Genomic DNA, 12,817 nt, shown 5'->3' with positions numbered 1-12,817 from the left:
GTAGAGGGTGATTTTAGCAGACATGTTATCTTCAGGTGGATAGGTGGTGCTTAGGTAGGAAGTGTGGGACCTCAAGGAGACTACAGTCGCTGGAGATCACCATAGGGGTAGAGGTAGATAGAGAAGTGGTAACAGAACTCAAGTTGTCTGTGGAGGAGGAAGAAGAGATTAAAAGCAGAGAGAAGAATGGGGGGGAAGAAAAGTAATCTCTGGATCCCTGGCTGATTTAAAAGGCATCAGTAGGGATGAAGGGCAAGAGAATGGCATCAGTCGTCCCATGGGGGAGAGGAGAGTTATTCCAATATATGAGGTTTACATAGCACTTAGAAGGTCTAAGATGCAACATCTGGGCTAAATCATAAGGCAGGTGCAATGGCTGCAGCTCCCTGCCTCTACCTGTGGTGCTCAGCAGTGTGTGGCACACCAAGCTGAGTTGGCCATTTTGGAGGTCAGGTCTTTTCACCCATCTGAGTGATGAGAACTTGAAATTTGAGTCAGGGGAAAATGTGCCAGGATCTACAAGAGACAGGTATGGTTTGGTTATGAGAGGGGAGCACTTTAAGAACTCTTTGTTTCCTGCAGCCCATCTGCTCAGAATGGCTGCAGCGGGTTATTTTAAGATCAGAAGTAAACCTAAAGTGAGCTGGTTTTCCTTTCTGTAAGACCTGAATACCAACTCTGCCACTCCTCCTCTGCTCCTGTCCTCTCTTCAGTAAGGGGTTGGAACTAGATGATTTTAAGGTCCTTTCCAACCCTAACTGTTCTATGATTCTAGGAATAAACAATGCAGCTTCTTGCAGTTCTGCTTGAGTAAAACACTTGTGTTTCTTCACACAGTGGGGACGGATAGGGAAGGGTGTCATGAATCATAGAATAGTTAGGGTTGGAAAGGACCTTAAGATCATCTAGTTCCAGCCCCTCTGCCATGGGCAGGGACACCACACACTAAACCATGTCACCCAAGACTCTGTCCAACCTGGCCTTGAACACCGCCATGGATGGAGCATTCACAACGTCCTTGGGCAACTTGTTCCAGCATTGCCAACCTCACAGTAAAGAACTTCTTCCTTATACCTAACCTAAACTTCCCCTGTTTGAAGCCAGGTTTTTCTCTGTTGGACACACTCATTCACCATGTCAACCTGTGGCCTGACTGTTCACAAACTGTCTTTGCCCATCTGAACCACATTCCCAAAACACAAGTGGCTTTGGTGGTTGCACAAACTAGAACCTTGATATTCACTGGTCACTAGGAGCAGAGTGGGATGAACAGCATTATTAGGTACTATTTATTCAATGCTGGGGACTGCTGTGTGTAACTGCCCCTCTCTGTGTTCCATTTCGTCCTGCAAATATTTTGCTGGAGTATCTGCAAACTTTGTTCCAGAGTATCTTTAACAGCACAGCTGGCTACTGCTATTAATTTCAAATATTTTGGGTACATAGCTCTGTTGATCCAGCACTTGTTTGTTGGAGAAAATTGAGGTCCTCTTCACCAGGAAGATACCTTGCTCCAGTCACTGCTCATCTAGCCTAGTTGAAGTGAGCATCTTTATCTTTTGCCATCTCTTACTTAGTCTTTCCTGGTTTTCCCATTCCTCTGATGCTGCTCTGCCACTGCTCCTCCCCCATAGCCCACATTCAGGTGTGGCTGTTTAAAAGCAATCTCTGACAACATTTGTCATTAGTCTGTTTCCATTTTTATTTATAAAAGAAAGAGAGAGAGTGAGAATGGAACAGCAGCAGTAGCAGGGCAATTGCAGATGAATAATGAAAGGATTCATCACAGCCATACCAAGATATATATATTTTTTGCAGCCAAGCGAGACGGATTCCCATCACAGCTCGGGGACTCGTTCCACACAACCACTCATCTTTCATGCTGGGGGGAAGGGAAAGGTGGAGACAGTATCATTATGGATGTAACGGGACTCAGAAGTGACTGGTCAAGGTTGCTGCTTCAGTTGCAAGGAATCTGCTTACAGGAATTTTCTCTCCACCCAGTGTTATTGCCTGGTAAAGTGGTTTCCTTCTACAGCAGGCTGCCACTTGTGAAAGGAAGGCTTAGGGTTAGCTAACAGGGATGCTTGCTAAGCAGTTGCATTGCTAAAGAAGGATAAGATGGCCAAATGAGGATTTCACAGGAGTGGCAGTCTTGTCTCGGAAGGAATGAGGGGCACATGGGGCAATGCAGGAGTCATTCTTTCTCACCTTTTGTGTTTTGAGCCCACCCTCAAGTTTGCTGTCATATCAACAAACAACTCCCAGCTTGCCCTGTACAAATCTGTCTGCCCTGTTGAGCAGAGATGTTTTGTTCTTCTTGTCTATTTTTAGTAGGTAAGGTGGATGAAATTCTGTCAGATAGGGAAAGCTGAAGGATTCTGGAGTCCTGAAGGTCTCTGTGAAGCCAGAAGAACAAGAACTGCCATTTAAAAAAAGAAGAAAAAAAACCCCCAACACCCCCAAACCCCTGAAATAGGCCTGGTTGATTGAGGTGTGCACTCAAATCCAAAAAGGTCTCTGTTTTCTCCCAGCTGTCAGCTCCAAGGCAGCCAGGCCTCGCACATCCTGTGAGGGCAGTGCTAATGCTTCAGTACTGTTTTGAGTTCTGCATGCCTGCGTGCACACAGATGTAGCGGTTACGTTCTTCCACTGCTGAAACGGGAGTCTGACTCTCCAGCCCTCTTACGCTTGTAGGGAGGTGATCCAGATAATGCTGTTGCTATCCAAGGCAGAGGTGGGCTGTGCTGAGTGATTCTCAGATATAGAAGTGCAGTTACTCTGTCTATTCCTGTAGTTTGCAGGGTCTGGGTTTGAGGAAAGGGCATGATATTTGTCTGTATTTTTCCGTCTAGGAAAGCACTAAAGCAGGTTGATTTAAAGGGCAGAATGGTCTCATTTTCAGTGCTGTAATGACATGTATTGCTGGTTATCAGTTCCACTTCCAGTTGTGAGAGTGCATCAGCCCATAAAAAGCACAAAAGACCTTGTCCCAAAGAACTGTATATTTGTCAGGCCTCTTGGCAATCTGGAATGCTTCATGCACCTCCAGCAAGGCATTAGCATCAGGGAATTCCTGTATTAAATCCTTGCTCCTCTCAATTGAAGCATAAGTGCCACTGGAGGTGATCCCAGTTGGATGGGAGGGTGCAATACAGTACCACAGCTGAAGCGATCCTTGAAAGAGTAAGACAAGCAGATACGTTGCTTTGTTGGGCCCTTAGGGCTGTCATCTTGGCAGAGAGAAAAAGAGCTGTGATCTCTCTCTATTCCAGACCCTTCTAGTGCTCTATTTTTCCTGTATAAAATTGCAGCCTTGCCAGCAGTAGAGGGATCAGGGAAAAGGGGCCTGTTTCTCTAGCTGCCCCTCCATGTCCCTCTCCCTCTTACACCCTGGGAATGCAGTGCTCAGAAGCTTAGACTCAGTCTGTGTCTTTTTCCATTCCCCTCCAACATATATCTCCCTTTGGAAAATCATTTGGTCCATTTCCCCATATCCTGGCACAGAATTATGACAGGTCATTATGAACTGGATGTTATTCAGTTTGGCTACATGATCCAGCTCCATTTACATGTCCTACTAGATCTCCATTCCTAGGTAAGGACCCTTGGGTGCTCAGCAGAGAGGCAGGTTTTCTATTGAATATGGAAACCATCAAGTGTTGGGGAAGCACAACAGGAGCAAGCTTCTATATAAGGCACTTACTCCAAAAGAGAAAAAGTGCTTCAGCCATGACAGGGCTCATTGTTGAACAGCTGCAGAAGCTGGTTCTTATACAATCTGTGGTTAATGGTTTCTTACCCTTCTCCTGGCAGATCTTTCTTTTATATCTCTATAGAATTAGCCCCCTGAAGGTGGTTTTGCTTCCGAGGAGACAAGGCGCTGTTAAAGGTCACATCCTGACCTTGTTTGGATGTAGCCAAGTGCTTGGACATTGACGAGGGGGGTGGGGGGGTGAGGGAACCAACCAAACCCAAACAACAACAACAACAAAAAAAAAACCAACTCAAAACCAAACCCCCTCCAAAACTGACCCCCGACCCCCCCCCCCAAAAAAAAAATCAAACCCAAATAACCAAAGCCCCAAAACAGCTTATTCATACCTGCAGTGTGTACTTGCAAAACTGGGTTGAATGGGCAGGTTTGAATCTTGAGCAGTTCTGAAAATGCTGTGTGCCTCCTGTTTTTTCTTGGTGGCATTATGGATTATTGATGGAGAGCTTGCTTTGTCACAGCCCTGGAGATTGCCTTGCTTCTAACTGGTGCTTTCTAGGTAGATATGTGTAATAAATGTGTAGGAACATGTTAGTACAGGAGAAAGTTCTCCTCTGACTCCAACCAGCAGATGTTTTATGAGATCTCATCCCTCCAGTCACCTTTGTCCCAGGGATACTTTCACTGAATTTTTCTGTTTCAAGTGATGTTTTTAGTGGCTCTGTGCAGTAACTAATTTAGGGCCTTCATTATTTGGCCTCCATGCCTATTCTGTGTTGCCCCCTTCTTTTCCTCCAAACATTTACAACTGAACCAGGAGTACTCAAACAGTATTCTTCTATTATTTTACAGAGGTGGTGGTTGTCACTGCATTCTGTTGTGGGTTGCAGTTTCTGGGCTTTGCTGTACACCCACTTATACAGGCAGAAAAACCACGGGACAAGATTAAATATTAAGGATAGTGACCAATTCTCTATCTCATGGTGTTGCTGAGATATTTCACATTTAAATAACGAAGGTAAGTTTTCTTTAGCCTTGAACAGTCTGTAAAATAGTGCAAGAAAACCATCGCTCTTGCTGAAGGCTTGTGATGTAGCAGCATACAGGCTTTTACTGGAGCTGTCTCCTCCCAGCCATGTAGGCTCTTCTCAATTGGAAATATTTAACACCTTGTTAGTTTCTGATGTGTTCTTTAATATATTGATGATCTCAATGTTCCCTGAGAGGCCTCAAATTATGAGGATATAACCAGGCGCAGGTTTGCATAACCTGCTTTGAAATGCTTCACTCCATCTGAGGAATACTTGGGTTATTTTAGAGTTGCCACGGTGTGAGCACGCTGAAAAATCTGCAGTGTCCAGTGCATGGTGGCTGAAGAGCTTTAATCTCCTTTAGCAAGGATCATGTGGGTGGCCTCCTGGAAAAGTAGTTCTTCTATTTGGGAGATGCAAGAAGTGTTCTTTCAGCAAAGCAATCCATGGACCAAAGTGATGCCCTGAGCAGCTGCTGTAGCCTATGGGATCATTGTAAACTCAGTCTTTCCTCACTTGCTGTACTGCTATAGTCCCTAGAAGTTTCTGGTCACACCAAAGTCCAGCTGACCCTGAGGTTTTGCAGACTTTGAAAAGGAGCATTTGCTGTCCAGAGAATGTACTGTCCAAATACAGAAAGATGTGGGTGTAGGCCACAAGTAGTAAAGGAAAGGAAGGGCAGGATGATACATGACCTGTGATGACATCAGTGTGAAATAAAATGGCAAAAAAGACAGACTGGTGAACTGTTGATTACTGAATTAATTGTCCTTAATTTTCAGGACCTGAGCCAGGGCATCTTGGGACACCATCTGAAGCACATTGAAAATCATCAGGGAAGATACATGTATGAAGGCATGTATAGGGAAAAAGAAGAGGAATCAAAACGAAAGGTAGATATGTTTGGAATAGAGATCTAGGTCCCCAAACTTCCTTCATTGTGCTTTCTTCTCATGAAGGAGGCACAAGAGGAGACCCAGGCTCAGTATAATGCACTTCTGATTCGAGGCCCGGGCTGGGGAGATGGTGACAGCCTGAGCTGGTGACAGTGGAATGATTTGCTGTCCAGATTTGTAGTCTTGCTTTCTGCAGTGCCCATGCTTTGTGCTTCAAACCTATGCTTTAAATGGAAGGATCCATTTCTTTAAAAGAAGTCTAAGAGGCCAAACTATTACCTGTGGGAATAGAATTTCCTGGGCCAATGCTACCAAGCGGGAGCGGTTCAGCCGTGTCTTCCTCGGACAGGTCAGTTCCCCCACTTGCTGCTTCCCCAGGGTTGCTCTCTGGTAACTCTTTCCTGTGTCTGATGGCATGAATGTGAAAGGATCTTCCCTTGCTGATTACAGCTCTCCTAAATAAAGCTGGTTTCTTGCTGATCTGTGCCCAGAACCAGAGGCTGCAATAAGCATGTGTAAACAAGCTGTCTCAATGTGTTACCTGTCAGTCCCTGTATTTCCATGTTCGCCTCCGGAAAACAGTGAGGAGAGAGCTGGGCTGCATAGTTTGACCTTGCTTTTTAGGTTTTCCCCCTGTTGTTTGCTGTGTTTTGTTTTAGTTTTTATTCTCTTTGCACATGCCTCTAATTGATCTTGAAAAGAAGGGGCAGTTAAAGAAGACGTTAAGGTGAAATGAAGCCATAACTGTGACTGGAGACTTTTATTAAGTGTGGCAAAGTTCCCTAGGCTGCGTAGAAATTGTTTATTGATTTTGGTATGGCTGGGTGCTCCGGAGTAATCGCCCGCAGAACCGCTACAGAGAGAGCAGAGAGGAGAGTGCTTTGCCAGGTCTCTGCTGCCTCCTGCCCTGGCTGCTCTTTCTCCTGCCTGTGCTGGTGGTCTCCTCTTTAACCTGTAAATGAGCACCCACAGCTGGTTAACTCTTGTTGCAGCCAACTCCTGCAGCCCAGAGCTGGGCTCTGCCCTGCTGCTCTAGAAATGGCAGTAAAGGGGTATGGTAAAGGAGGAGATAACTTCGGACCATCTATCATACATGCGACCATAGTATTGCTGAGACTTAAGCTGCCCTTTGGCTCCTCCACCTGTTGGTTGTTACAGACAGAAACCTGCCTATGACAGTCAGCAAGGTTAGTCACCTCTGAGCCTGCTTAACCATGGGGCAGGTCAATTTTTTGGCAGGCCAGAGATGAACATGTTCATATTTCTCAGTAGCATCTAGGAGGTTTTGCCCCAGTATCCTCTGCCTGCTCTCACACGCCTTTCACCTCTGTGCCAAAATTGCAGGATGCTGAGGAAGGGTTAAATATCCATGTGCAGTGAGCCAACCTGCCTCCCCTGTGCCTGTCGGTAAGCCCAGGAAAACTTCAGTCCCTCCTGGTTTTCCTTTGCTTTTTGTGACAGCATTAGGGTGGGTTTACTGCTGTAATTCAGTCAACCTCTCCTTTACAGAGATTTTTCGCATCCCATCTGGAGACTTGATACCACTGTCCTGTCAGAGATAGGGTTTATGCTTTGTTCATTTCCCCTGGATATGCTGCACACCATCCTTGCCACGCTACTTTTGCGCAAGGGCAGTTAGTTCTGTTGTTTCTCATCCACGGAGCTACGACTGAAGTATGTTCCTAAAATACACTCGCCCTTCTGTTCCAAGGAGGAAATGGAAAGGGAAGCAATTTTATTGGCACTTTATTGGATAAATGAGTGAATTTTCTGAGATATGTTGCACAGTTCATGATACCACCTCTTCTACAGGTGAGGTGCTGGTAATCAGTGGGAGGTTTTATTCTCTTTGTGTCAGAGTGCTTATTTCTACCTCCTGGTAGCATAGGTTGGTTTAATCTCCTTTCTATAGAAAACTTCAGCAGCCTGCAGTAGTGTGATTATTAGGTGAATGATATTCAGATGTAAATCTCTGTGGTGAGGAAAAGCGGGCTTGTCCATCTGTTAGGGCCCCCTTGAAATCTGCTAAACTTCAATACAAATGTCAAAACCTCTGTTGTTAGAAGATTAAGTAACAAACTGGATTCCTTTCTTAATCTTCTAATGTGTATATGAGAGTGGGAATATGAAGCTGGAGTAAAGGTAAGATCCGCTTTTGTATCTTTGGGCAAAATTTTCAGGAGATCATGTAGATGCTGTAAAGAAGTGTTTTCTCCTTTGCATGTACATTATGTCTCTTTAATGAAAAAGCCAGGAAAATGTGTATTAGTTTAAAATTTAATTTCCTAATGTGCATAATGTTAATGGAAGGCAAAATATCTCTAAAGTGTTGGCAATTTAACTCCTGTAGAAAAGGTTTTGAAATGGGATAAACTAATATAAATAAAAATCAACCTAGAGAGCCCTCTGACAGAAATTACATGTGAACATTAGTGCTAGAAACAGCAGTAACAGCTTAAACTCTGATCTTTTTGATTTTTATTTTTTTTATTACCCTTGTAATAAAGTTCAGAATTTTAATTTACTGTGGAATAAAGACAATGAATTATGCTGATGTTGGTCAGTGTACTTTGGCTACGAGGTGTGAATGCTGTAACAGAATCTGCACCAGTCTGTACTGGTACTTCAAAGCATTTACTGTGTATGTACATCACGTAAACTTTTGTAATGCTCAGTTGCTTGAATGAACTAAGATGACTGATTTATTCTCGCTCTGGAAGAAAAAAAAAAAAGTAAAAGAGTCTTTTAGTTAAAGCTGCAAAACCTTCTGCTGTGACTCAAGTTCCCTGACTGCAAGTTCTTGCTTGTAACTGCTGTAGCTTACTGCTCCTGTTGCTTGTGTTGGAAACTTTGAACCCTCACCCTTGGGAAGAACAGGCTAGCTTTAAATTCCTCAGTCCTGCACCTCAGACTGAAGGAGTTATTTTTAACCTGCCTTGACCTCTGCCTGAGGAAGAATAAAATAGGGATTGAGCAGAATATGACACAAATCAATAGGTTATCCCAACAGATATGATCTTTGGCACCATTTTGCCTTGGACACTTGCTGCAGTAACAAAGATAAATGGTGATTTGTTAACATTGTGATCTAGGGACTGGATGGCTCAGTGGATCGTGTGGTGGCCTCTGACCTCCGGGTCTCCAGGCTTTGAACATCAAGATGAAATCTCATTCTGGTAGTAGGAAGGAAAAAAGGTCCATAAGGGTTGGGTGATTTTGGTTCAGTGCTAATCACAGTGCTCCACAAAACAATCCAAAAAGGACTGAATAGACAATACCTCCTGCCAAAAAGGAGTATGAGAAAGAGAGCGGGAACTGTAGCAATAGAGAGCTAGCGATCAGTTACTGCAGGCTAAGACTTGCAGTGCTTTTATGAAGTGACACTGGCCCACTCAGAGCTACTTTGTCTCTTAGCCTACCTATCAAAGAGGACTTGCACTGGGGACGATTTGTGGTGGCTCTCAGTAAAAGAGAAATCGGTTTTAGGAAAGCAGTTTCCCTTTCATTTTCTTGGACAGTTTGTGCATGTCTTTTGACCCTAGACTGATTACTGAAGGACAGAGATGCAGGTTATTTTGGGAGCTGAACTACTGGAAACAGCAGATACAACTGCTATAGCTGTGAGCCAGTCATGTCTTCACTGACTTTGTGTGATCTGTTCCATATCTCCACTGAGCCCTGTTGCAGGTCCTCCATAGATAGCTGACTTTTAATACATTCTCAGATGTGCACGGTTAGTCTTGCTTCGACAGTCCACGATGGTGGATTCTCCTCAGGGTGAAAATAAATTCCTGCAACAGAATTTCTTCCAAGACATCTGCAAAGATTGGTGAGCAGTGTTTGAAGACAATTCCATGTTGTAACTAACCTCACATAAACAGGCATAAGCCACAGTGAGTTCTTGCCTCCCTTGGCTGGCGTATTCCCCTTGCCATGAGGAGGCAGTATGGCAGTATCTCATTCTGAAGCTGAACCTGCCAAATTCAACGTTTTGGCTCTGGATCTCCTTACAGTTCTGCCAATAAGTCTGGCACTCTGCTCTCAGGTGCTTTACCATGGTAAGTGCATCCTCTCAGTCTGGAATAATCAAGGGAACAAAAAGCTTGCACTTTCTCGGGGTAAGGGATCTAGTAACTGCCTTATTGATACATGCGAGATGCTTACCTATTGCTCTTTATCTTTCCCATGTTGTAGATCCAAGGGTTACATGAGAGCTCATGTTATGTCTGGGCTTCTGTGACAGTCCCCTACAGCATCAGTCCCACATTATACTTTGCATTGGGCTGTGCATTTCGGGGTTATAGAGAATGATGTGAGTCGTGTCATTAAGAGTAGCCTCTTTCTTCATTTTTCCTCATCCCACCCATCTGTGTGCTGTACCTATACCAACTATGAATTGGAATTGCAATGGACCAGTGCAAGCTTCTACTAGTGTCTCTGTTTAGTGCTGTCTTATCATTGACTATTGCTCTTGAATCTCAAATGGGGAGCCAGTTCTTAATCCAAGATTGGATGCCCTAAGGGTTGCTCACAGCACATATTTGTTCCTTGAGATGTCACAGAAGTTTGAGCCAAAGAATGTTGTCCTTCATGTTCCTCTCCTCATGAGCAGGCGATGGTGGGAAAGACTGGTTCCTGAAAACTTTGCCCAGTGTATTCCTTGCCCCAGACCAAGGCGTGTCTCTGTACCCTGCCCAGGTGCCTGTTCCAGCTCACAGTGCCACAAGCTTCTTGTGGCACTTGTGTGTCCAGAGACAGGAGCTGCAACCTGCCTGTAACCAGGAACAGGGCTTGTAGCCCCTAGCTCTATCCCTCTCCTTCCATGGGGACCCAGATGCCCTTGCCATTCTTGCCTGTCAGTCCTTGGGCAGAGGTCTGTATCCCTCTCGCTGGCAGACTAACCCAGAGCTTGCCCTGGCTCCAAGATCAGCAGAGCAGAGTGCACGAGGCAGACTGAGTGTAAGGAGTGTGTTCAGCTCCCTGCGCCCCTGCAGCCAGCATGCCACTGGCATCAGACGGCCGCTGCTGCCTCCTGCATGCTCCCGCCTTCTTTGCTATATACAGAGTACACCTGGGGCTGAGCTTGTTGCGTGTGTTGAACAGGGGCAGCAGGGTGGTTTGTAGTCCAGGAATGTGTTAGGACCTGCACACTGGCTATGAAATGACACCTAACTGGCTGTGGCTGTAGCCTTGCTGTGGATGTCTAGGTATGTCTCAGTATGTCTAGGTATGCTGCACTAACACTGCTGTCTTTACCTACCAGGCCTGTCATCCCATAAGAAAAAAAAAAGAGAAATCAGAAAGAGCTGGAGAGGGAAGGGAGCAGCCTAACAAGACCTACTTTCCACTGTATTTTTAGCCTCTGATTTTATTTTTCCCAGTATAATTCTGGATTAACCGTTTCCTTGTTTTGTCCAGGCTGATCCAGAATTGCCTGCCAACATCCCTTTTGTCCTTTTTGAAATACAGGAATCTCACTGTCATTCCTTCAGTTGTTGCCCGATTTTCAGGTTGTGTTGGTTTTTGGTTTTTTGTTTTTGGTTTTTGGTTTTTTTTGAAAAAGGTGTTAAGTGACATCACTGGTGACTTTGAGTTGTTCCAATGGGAAGTTCTGACTTTCGATAGAAGTTATATCATGTTTCCCTTGATTGTAAAGAACAAAGGGTCTCCTCCATCCTAGGTCTCCTCCATCCTAAGATACATGGGATGAGCCATCCTGTGTCCTTCCTGGTTTAGAGAGAATTACTAGCTACAGATTTTTGCCATCTCTCTAACTATCTAGGCCTAGACAAGGACATTCTTCCTACCCTAGTATTTGGTTTTATGAGGAGACAGCTCCATGTGTGTGTTACTGGGGAAAAAAACCACACTTTTTTTGTTTAAAGATGTGAAGACTAGGGACAATGAATTGCCCCAACTTCTTTGAGGTGCAGCTTGCCTCAGAGGTCACTTCGGTTTGCTCTCATGCAATAGCTTTACATATTTGTTGGTATAAATTGTCCTTTAGAGCTTTTCTTCCAAAGGATTTTTATTCTTATGGAGAGACATACTGGGGAAGTTGATACTTCTACAGCACACTGCATTCAGAGTGCTCTGCTCTTACTGGCAGGCTGGTCAGTAGTACCTCTGAGAAGCCATGAGCCATTCCTTCATTGGTACTAGAAAAAATGCCTGTACTTTAATGGGTCTGGCTGTGGCCAGGGTCAGGCCTTCACCTTAGAGTGCATGCAAGTAGCTGTTTTCCTCACTCAGGGGCCCTGGCCCATCTACTCCATAGGCGCTATGAGGAGAATTGTTGTGCAAAGGCAGTAATTGCAGAGCTGGTGCAAAGTGATAGCCAGGTCCTGTCATTTTTGTACCTGCTCCTTCTACTCTGGAAATACCTCTGCAAGAAATGAGTGTCTTCTTCAGTCTGTTTTAGAATCACTGAATTACAGAATAATTCAGGTTGTAAGGGATGTCAGGAGGTCTCTGGTATAGTCCCTTGCTTAAAGCAGGGTCAACATTGAATTCAGACTTACTTGGTTGCTCAGGGCTTTATTAAGTTACCATCTTGAAAGCCTCCAAAAATGAAGGTTGCACATCCAGTCTGTATAGGTCATTGCAGTGCTTGACTGTCCTCATGCTGGAAAAGCTTTTTTTTCTATCCAGTCTGAACCTTTCTTGTTTCCATTTGTGTCTGTTGTGTAGTGCCAACCTAGGATCCACTATAAACAGCCTCTCCCTGTATTCTTGATAAAGTCCTTATTGAAAGTCTGCTCTCGGGTCCCTCTAAACCTTCTCCAGGTTAGACAATCCCTCAGTTTCTTCTCACAGGGCAAATGCTGCAGCCTGCTGACCACCTAGCTCAGTCTCCATTCAACTTGCACCCGTTTACCTACCTCTCTCTTCTACTGGGGCCCCTACTCTGGACAATGTATTCTAGAGAGAGTCCAGTAAGTGCCAAGTGAAGTGAAATAACTACATCCCTTGACTACTGGCTATGGTCCGATAAATACAGCCCTCAGATCCTCTCCAGCAGAGCTGCTACCCGGGCAGGCAGGCCCTAGTATGTACTGTCCCAGTAAATTACTTCTTCCAAGGTATAGGACTTTGCATTTGTCCTTGTTGAATTACATAAGGTTCATGTTAGGCCAATTCCTGCAGCCTGTCTAGGCCACCCTGGATGGCAGCCC

This window comes from Strigops habroptila, chromosome 4 (genome assembly GCF_004027225.2).
Source record: "Strigops habroptila isolate Jane chromosome 4, bStrHab1.2.pri, whole genome shotgun sequence".
Taxonomy (NCBI): domain Eukaryota; kingdom Metazoa; phylum Chordata; class Aves; order Psittaciformes; family Psittacidae; genus Strigops; species Strigops habroptila.
Note: the sequence above shows the minus strand (reverse complement) of the source record.